A 9,201-nucleotide genomic window follows, 5' to 3' on the forward strand; every position below is an offset into this window, starting at 1 on the left:
AGCCGATCAAGCTCCTGCCGAAGATGAAGGTGTCCATCCCCACCATATCAGGGTAATCGTGCTGCTTGAGTCTTCTTATTTTGTGTGAAATTTGTCTCTGGTTGACGCTGAAGTTAGTCGACTGATTCTTTGGAGTTGCAGTGCTGCTACTTCTGAGACCTCAGCCCGGGCTGATGACCATGAGATGGAGGACGCAGCAACTTCGAAACCAGGTACTATATTCTTAACGCCGTTTTTAGTCGACTGACTCACGATCTCTGATCCTGATTCTTCTCCGTAGCTCCACCCAATGCTGTTATCAATCTCCCTGATGATGATGAGGATGAGGAACCGCTGAAGCGCAGAAGGAGTAGGAAAGCGTCCGCCAGCAAGGTGCCCCAGGATGTGACGGCGCCTGAGATTCTGATTGCGGAAGAAGAGAACACCACTCGACACACGGTGTCCTTCGCAGATCCATTGACGAGTGCTCAGCAGCCCTCCCTCTTCACGAAGCACCACGTCCCAGAGGACCAAGCTGGCGCGGCGAAGGAGGCGATACGCCAAGCGGGAATCATGATGGAGCAGTTGAAGACCATCCGGGATGCGAGCCAGGCAGCTTATGACGCCAGTTCTGCCCTCCAAAGCAATGTTCAGGTCAGTCGACCACCGTTTGTTCTGTTGGATATGCTACCAAAAACTTTTCCTTTCCGGAATTTATAGTAGTCACCCACTGGGTGTGTCGATTAAACTCCGTGTTAGCGGGGGCACGCTGAGTGCACCCGCTGGGTGTAGTCCCCAAGGCTAAGGTCGACTGCTGGCAGTCGGTCTTAGGCTTTATGATGTCAATCTTTCTGTAAGTCGACTATGTCGACTGGATTTCACAAACCGGTGGGGGCACGCTGAGTGCACCCACTGGGTGTAGTCCCCGAGACTGTGGTCGACTGCTTGCAGTTGATTACAGTCTTAAAGAATACATCTCTCTTTTTTTTGAGGTCGACTGGTCGACTTTATCTTCAACAAGATTAGTGGGGGCACGCTGAGTGCACCCACTGGGTGTAGTCCCCGAGACTACGGTCGAATGCTTGTATTCGGCTGTAGTCTTAGAAATGTGTGATTTTTCCTTTTTCACTCGGAAGTGAATTATATTTGACATTTAGTCGATTGGTTCTTCGCAGAACTCCTGTGATCTTGTGGCTCGCTACTCTGAGCTGGAAAACAAGCACACTCAACTCGAGCTGAGCTTGAAGCTGGTTCAGGAGAAGCTGACGAAGGCAAAGGAGGAGACCGAAGGTATGTTTGGTGAGACCCTGACGACTGCTTTTCCCCTTGCTTGTTTCAAAATCTGATCTTGCTGTAACTTGCAGGTAAGGTAAGGGAGGCCCAACAGAAGAAAGACCTCGAACTAGCTGAGAAGATCAAGCTTGCTGACGAGAAGTTAGCTTCAGTCACCAAGCTTGAACAAGACAATACCAATCTGAAAGCTGCTCTTGGGATCGCCAACAAGGAGGTCAGTCGACTAAAAACTGATAAAGCTGCCCTGACCGACCAAGTCAGTAAGTTGACTGGGAAGAAAAATGATCTGGAGGCCTTCCTGAGTGGTCTTGCCAAGAAGCTGTTTCTTATGCTTGAAGGTAAACCTCTATGCTCGGCAAACATTTCCAATCGTGGTTTTTCCATTCGACCATCCCCTTGACTCAGTGATCATCCTTGCAGAATTTTGCCAAAACTTTGAAGAAGAAACTAGCCGGCTGGAGCCAAACCTCGACCCCGTCAATTCTCCTGTGAACGACGAAGTTGCCATGGATGTTTTCCGACTGGAGTCTCGTGTTGCAGCTGTCGTGGACTATCTCGCAAGGCTGAAGGCCGCCACATCTCGCATCGACTCGACGCTCTGGCCTGGGGAGACACTTCAGAATGACCTTGAGTCGCTGATGGCCCGCTTGAACACGATCCCTGGTCGAGTGCAGGAATGGAAGAAGTCCTCGGCTCGGTGTGGTGCAGATGTTGCTCTGTGTCTGGCCCGAGTCCACTGTAAAGATGCGCGAGAAGAGAAGCTGGCGGCCCTTCGGGTGGCCAACACCAAGAAACACGACTTCAGGTCCTTTATGGAAACTTTCCTTGCAGCTGCCACTCGGATCGCTGACGGAATTGACCTTGATGAGTTTGTTGCACCTTCCAACCCTCCATAGGAGGGGTAAAAAACTTCTTCTGGCTCGACGCTTTAAATTTGCCTCGGTATGCCGAGTGGAATTGTAACCGATAAACCTTAACAGGCTTAACGCCTGAGCACTTTCGGTTCCTTTAGATATCGATTCAAACTTGAATACGATTGCTTTTGGCTCGAAATGTCTTTTGCAGGTTCAAAGCAAGGCGCCTTTACTGCAATCGACTTATTCTTTAGTCCACTTAGGCGAGCACTGGGCTGCGGCTAAGCCTCCGAGTGGAAGCCCGGCTTACCACTCGGTAGGATTTCTATAACTTAGGCGAGCACTGGGCTGCAGCTAAGCCCCCGAGTGAGGGGTTTACTCTTCACTCGGTAGGATTTTGATAACTTAGGCTAGCACTGGGCTGCAGCTAAGCCTCCGAGTGAGAGGTTTGCTCTTCACTCGGTAGGATTTCTATAACTTAGGCGAGTGCTTGGACTGCAGCTAAGCCTCCGAGTGAGAGGGTTGCTCTTCACTCGGTAGGATTTTTGTAACTTAGGCGAGTGCTTGGACTGCAGCTAAGCCCCCGAGTGAGAGGCTTGCTCTTCACTCGGTAGGATTTTTTACAACTTAGGCGAGCACAGGGCTGCAGCTAAGCCCCCGAGTGAAAGTCTGGCTTACCACTCGGTAGGATTTTCATAACTTAGGCAAAACGGATTCACAGCTAAGCCTCCGAGTGGGAGTCTGGCTCACCACTTGGTAGGATTTTTGTAACTTAGGCGAGTGCTTGGTCTGCAGCTAAGTCCCCGAGTGAGAGGATTGCTCGCCACTCGGCGTGATTTTTTAAACTTAGGCGAGTGCTTGCACTGCAGCTAAGCCTCCGAGTGAGAGGGTTGCTCTTCACTCGGTAGGGTTTTTGTAACTTAGGCATGTCCTTGGACTGCAGCTAAGCCCCCGAGTGAGAGGTTTGCTCTTCACTCGGTAGGATTTTTATAACTTAGGCGAGTGCTTGGACTGCAGCTAAGCCCCCGAGTGAGAGGTTTGCTCTCCACTCGGTAGGATTTTGACAAACTTAGGCGAGTCCTTAGACTGCAGCTAAGCCTCTGAGTGGAAGTCTGGCTTACCGCTCGGTAGGATTTTGATAACTTAGGCGAAACGGATTCGCAGCTAAGCCTCCGAGTGGGAGTCTGGCTCACCACTCGGTAGGATTTTTACAAACTTAGGCGAAACGGATTCACGGCTAAGTCACCCACTGAGGTGGAATTTTATTGGACAAAAATAAAAAGTGACAGAAATTATGGAGGAACTATGACACTATTATTTTGAGGTCCATGAACTACAGAAGTACTTTATTGCAACTCATCCGAGTGATAAAACTTAAGTATAAAATGGGCGGAGTAGTTCCGCGTTCCAAGCTCGGGGCTCGTCGATATTATGCTCGATGTTGTAAAGACGGTACGCCCCGTTGTGGAGAACCTTGGTGACGATGAAGGGACCTTCCCAAGAAGGAGCAAGCTTGTGTGGTTTGTGCTGATCCACTCGGAGAACTAAATCTCCTTCCTGGAAGGCTCGACCTCTCACATTTCTGGCGTGGAAACGACGCAAATCTTGTTGGTAGATGGTCGACCGGATCAGAGCCATCTCCCTTTCTTCCTCTAAAAGGTCGACTGCGTCCTGCCGCGCTTGTTCAGCCTCTGCTTCGTTGTAGATTTCAACTCGAGGAGCATTGTGGAGAAGATCACTCGGCAAGACTGCTTCAGCTCCGTAGACCAAGAAGAATGGAGTTCTTCCGGTCGACCGATTAGGTGTGGTCCGCAGCCCCCAAAGCACTGAGGGAAGTTCGTCGACCCAAGCTCCAGCCGCGTGTTTGAGATCACGCATCAGTCGGGGCTTCAATCCCTTAAGAATCAGTCCATTAGCTCGCTCTGCTTGTCCATTCGACTGCGGATGGGCGACTGAAGCGTAGTCGACCCGTGTGCCTTGGGAGTTACAGAAATCTCTGAATTCCTCCGAGTCAAAGTTCGACCCATTATCCGTAATGATGTTGTGCGGGACTCCATATCTGAATATTAGTTCCCTGATGAAGCTAACAGCAGTACCGGTGTCAAGGTTCTTGATTGGTTTAGCCTCGATCCACTTGGTGAACTTGTCGACTGCCACCAGTACATGCGTGAAGCCGCTTCGTCCTGTTCTCAAAGGACCGACCATGTCCAATCCCCATACTGCGAAAGGCCAGACGAGTGGGATGGTCTTCAGAGCCGACGCAGGCTTGTGCGACATATTCGAGTAGAACTGACATCCCTCGCACTTATCCACTATCTCTTTTGCCATATCATTCGCCTTTGGCCAGTAAAATCCGGCTCGGTATGCTTTGGCCACGATGGTCCGAGAGGACGCATGATGACCACAGGTCCCCGAGTGGATATGATTGAGGATGAGTCGACCTTCTTCTGGTGTTATGCACTTCTGACCAACTCCAGTCGCGCTTTCTCTGTATAATTGTCCTTTGATTATGGTAAAGGCCTTAGATCGACGGACGATCTGTCGAGCCTCTTCCTCATCCTCCGGAAGCTCTTTTCTCAGGATATACGCGACATATGGAACTGTCCAGTCGGGAATGACCACCAAGACCTCCATGATCAAGTCGACCACCGCTGGGACTTCAATCTCAGTCGGATCTGTGGCACTCTTGGGCTGTGGAGTTTCTTCGGTGAAAGGATCTTCTTTGACTGATGGAGTGTGTATATGCTCCAAGAACACACCACTCGGAATGGCTTCTCTCTTGGAACCTATCTTTGCTAGATCATCAGCTGCTTGATTTTTCAGTCGGGGTATATGATGGAGCTCCAACCCCTCGAATTTCTTTTCCAGCTTCCTCACTGCACTGCAGTATCCAGTCATGGCTGGGCTTCTCACGTCCCACTCCTTCATCACCTGGTTGACCACTAAATCCGAGTCGCCATAGACCATCAGGCGACGGACGCCGAGTGAAATGGCCATGCGCAACCCATATAAGAGGGCCTCATATTCTGCCTCATTGTTGGAGGAATCAAAGTGAATCTGGAGCACATATCTGAGCTTATCTCCTCTGGGGGAAACCAGGACAACCCCAGCACCGGAACCATTCAACATCTTAGAGCCATCAAAGAACATGGTCCAATGCTCCGAGTGAACTTCAGTCGGCTGCTACTGTTCAATCCACTCGGCGAGGAAATCTGCTATTGCCTGGGACTTAATGGCTTTCTTTGCCTCAAACTTGATATCAAGGGGAAGAAGTTCAATCGCCCATTTGGCCACTCGACCAGTTGCATCTCTGTTGTGCAAAATCTCTGATAGTGGAGCGTCGCTGACGACTGTGATGGAATGATCAGAAAAATAATGAGGAACCTTCTTTGTGGTCATGTATATTCCATACACAAGCTTCTGATAATGAGGATATCTCTGCTTGGATGGAGTCAAGACTTCAGACAAATAATACACTGGGCGCTGAACTTTGAGAGCTTTTCCTTCTTCTTCCCGCTCGACCGTAAGCACAGTACTGACGACTTGTCCTGTGGCTGCGATATAGAGCAACAGAGGCTCTTTGCTGATTGGAGCAGCAAGCACCGGCTGGGTGGAGAGCAGAGCTTTTAGCTCGGCAAACGCTGCATCAGCTTCTGGAGTCCACTCGAACTTGTCTGTCTTCTTCATCAGTCGGTAAAGAGGCAATGCCTTTTCACCGAGTCGTGAGATGAATCGACTTAATGCGGCCAAGCATCCAGTAAGCTTCTGGACATCGTGCACTTGCACAGGGCGTTTCATTCGGAGAATTGTGCCAATCTTCTCTGGATTAGCGTCGATTCCCCGTTCGGAAACGAGAAAACCGAGTAACTTGCCACCGGGAACTCCAAATGTGCACTTTGATGGATTGAGCTTGATATCGTACCTTCTGAGGTTGGCAAATGTTTCGGCGAGATCAGCGAGCAGGTCGGAACCTTTTCGTGACTTGACAACGATATCATCCATATATGCTTCCACATTCCGACTGATTTGAGTGAGTAGACACTTCTGAATCATTCGCATAAATGTGGCTCCGGCATTCTTGAGGCCGAATGGCATGGTGATATAGCAGAAGCACCCGAATGGAGTGATGAAAGCTGTTTTTACCTCGTCGGGTCCGTATAGACGGATCTGGTGGTACCCGGAGTAGGCATCTAGAAAAGACAGTCTCTCGCATCCCGCGGTCGAGTCAACAATTTGATCTATGCGAGGGAGAGGAAAATGATCTTTCGGGCAGGCCCGGTTGATGTGCTTGAAATCAATGCACATTCGGAGCGACTTGTCCTTCTTAGGAACCATGACGACATTAGCGAGCCACTCGGAGTGGTATATCTCTCGGATAAATCCTGCCGCCAACAGTCGAGCCACTTCCTCACCAATGGCTTTTCTCTTCTGGACGGCGGACTGCCGAAGATGCTCTTTGACTAGTTTTGCAGATGAGTCGACTCTTAGGCGATGCTCAGCCAGTCCCCTGGGAACACCTGGCATGTCAGCGGGCTTCCATGCAAAAATGTCCCAGTTCTCACGGAGGAACTGGATGAGCGCTTCTTCCTATTTTGGGTCGAGTGTTGTGGAGATGCGGGTCGGAGCTGCATCGGGGTCGGTCGGGTGAATGTGAACAGGCTTCGTCTCACCGGACGACTGAAATGCAGACTCTGTGGCGGGTTTCTTGGATCGCAGCAAGTCACTCGGATCTGCATTTTGCTTGTATTCTTCGAACTCGACCGCTGTCACCTGGGAATCGGCAATCTTTGAGCCCTTCTGAAAGCACTCTTCTGCCTTTTTCCAATCACCGGTGATAGTGATCACTCCTTTGGGGCCGGGCATCTTCAATTTGAGGTACACATAACATGGTCGATCCATGAACCATGCGTAAGCTGGTCTCCCCAAAATGGCATGATATGCACTCTGAAAATCCACGACCTCAAACGTCAACTTTTCTTTGCGAAAATGTTTCGAATCACCAAACGCCACGTCCAAAGCTATTTGGCCGAGTGACTCGGCTTTCTTCCCTGGTATAACTCCATGAAAGCTCATGTTACTAGTGCTTAGTCGGGACATCGGAATGCCCATTCCTTTCAGTGTGTCTGCATACAACAAATTCAGCCCGCTTCCATCGTCCATCAGCACTTTTGTCAGTCGAGTGCCTTCGACAACTGGATCGACCACCAAAGCTTGCCTCCCAGGGGTGGCAATATGAGTCGGATGATCGGATTGGTCGAATGTGATGGGTATTTGGGACCATTTCAGATAATTCGCTTTTGCTGGGGCAACCATGTCCACCTCTCGGTTAATGACTTTCAGTTGACTCCTGCTTTCCACATCTGCAAAGATCATCAGAGTGGAGTTGATATGCAGATATCCTTCCTCACTGTCCTCCTTGTCTTCGGCCTTGTCCGACTCCTTCTCCTTGTCCTTAGACTGTTTTCCCTAAAACTGCTGGATCAGGAGTCGACATTGGCGAGTGGTGTGCTTCGGGTAGATGATATTCCCCTCTTCGTCTTTCTTCGTGTGAATGTGACATGGCATATCCATTACGTCGTTCCCTTCTTTATCCTTTACCTTCTTGGGGTTCCAGGACCCTTTTGGTTTCCCCTTAAACTTTCCCTGAGTCACGGCCAGAGCCTCTCCAGGAGCTACCGGTTCAGCCTTCCGCTTCTGTTTCCGACTGGTGTTTCCTTTTTCCGACTGACTCGGCTTGTGTTTGCCGCTTCGGAGTCGGTCTTCTTCTTCGCCGTTGGCGTACTTGGTAGCAATCTCCATCATCCGACTCAAGGTCATGTCACCGGTTCGACCAAACTTCAAACTCAGTTCTCTGTTCTTGACGCCATCTTTGAAGGCGCAGACTGCCTGATGATCAGACACATTCTCCACAGTGTGGTGCAAAGTGATCCACCTCTGAATATACTCTCTGAGAGTCTCATTAACCTTCTGCACACAGACTTACAACTCTGTCAATCCAGCTGGTCGCTTGCAAGTTCCTTCAAACGTTCTGATGAACACTCGGGACAGATCTTCCCAAGTGTAAATGCTGCTAGGAGGTAATTGAGTCAACCATGCCCTGGCAGAACCTTCCAGCATGAGGGGCAAATGCTTCATGGCCACCTCATCGTTCCCACCACCAATCTGAACTGCCACTCGGTAATCTTCAAGCCAAGTTTCAGGCTTAGACTCACCAGTGAACTTGCTGACTCCTGTTGCCAACCTGAAATTGGGAGGGATAACTGCGGCTCTGATAGCTCTGCTGAAACATTCAGGACCAGAAACATGCACTCGATTGCTTGTGGGTGCATCTCTGTCGAGTCCGCCTCGATGGGCTCTGTTCCGGTCGACCAAACCTTGCACGATAATGGATCGCGCGTCGAAGCCTGGTTCTCTGGGGTCGACTGGAACCCTTCGCCCTGTACTGAACTGACGCCTGTCATCTTGCTGCCGAGGAGCGTAAGACCCACCCCTCGGAGGGGAATGGGGCACTCGACGCCTATCATCTCGGTCGAGTCGGTCACCATATTGGCCTTGCCGATTCTCGTGCCCCTCACGACGCAGAGGTGATCTGGGACTGTGAGCCGACTGAACCGTATTCGCAGTGACGGATCGACTGTGAATTCTGTTGCGCGACTGAGACACGGCTGAATTCTGATCTCCTGCTGCCCGGAGCAGATCCCTGATCTGCATCAAACCTCTGCCAGCTTCCGACTGAGAAGGCTGGATGGACTCTGCTATACGGGTCGCAGCTGCTAAATTCTGGATTGGGGTTCGATATACCTGAGTCGGCGGGAAGAGTTGACGTCGACTGTTGTCGGGAACTCGTTGCCGCGCGCGCTCGTCGAGTGCTCGCTGAAGATTCTCCAGTCGAGTGCGTTCGGCCAAATTGGCCAGACGTGCCTCCTCCAAGGCACGAGCCTCGGGGGTTTCTCCTGCGATGGGAGTACGCAGAGCATCCACGTTCCTGCGGCAAAGTTCCTCTCTTTGCAGAGAGTCGAGTGGCTCGGGCCGGTACTCTTCGTGGCCTCGTGCGGGGTCGCCTCCGTCACCTGCT

The sequence above is a fragment of the Triticum dicoccoides genome, chromosome 4B (assembly GCF_002162155.2).
Source record: "Triticum dicoccoides isolate Atlit2015 ecotype Zavitan chromosome 4B, WEW_v2.0, whole genome shotgun sequence".
Taxonomy (NCBI): Eukaryota; Viridiplantae; Streptophyta; class Magnoliopsida; order Poales; family Poaceae; genus Triticum; species Triticum dicoccoides.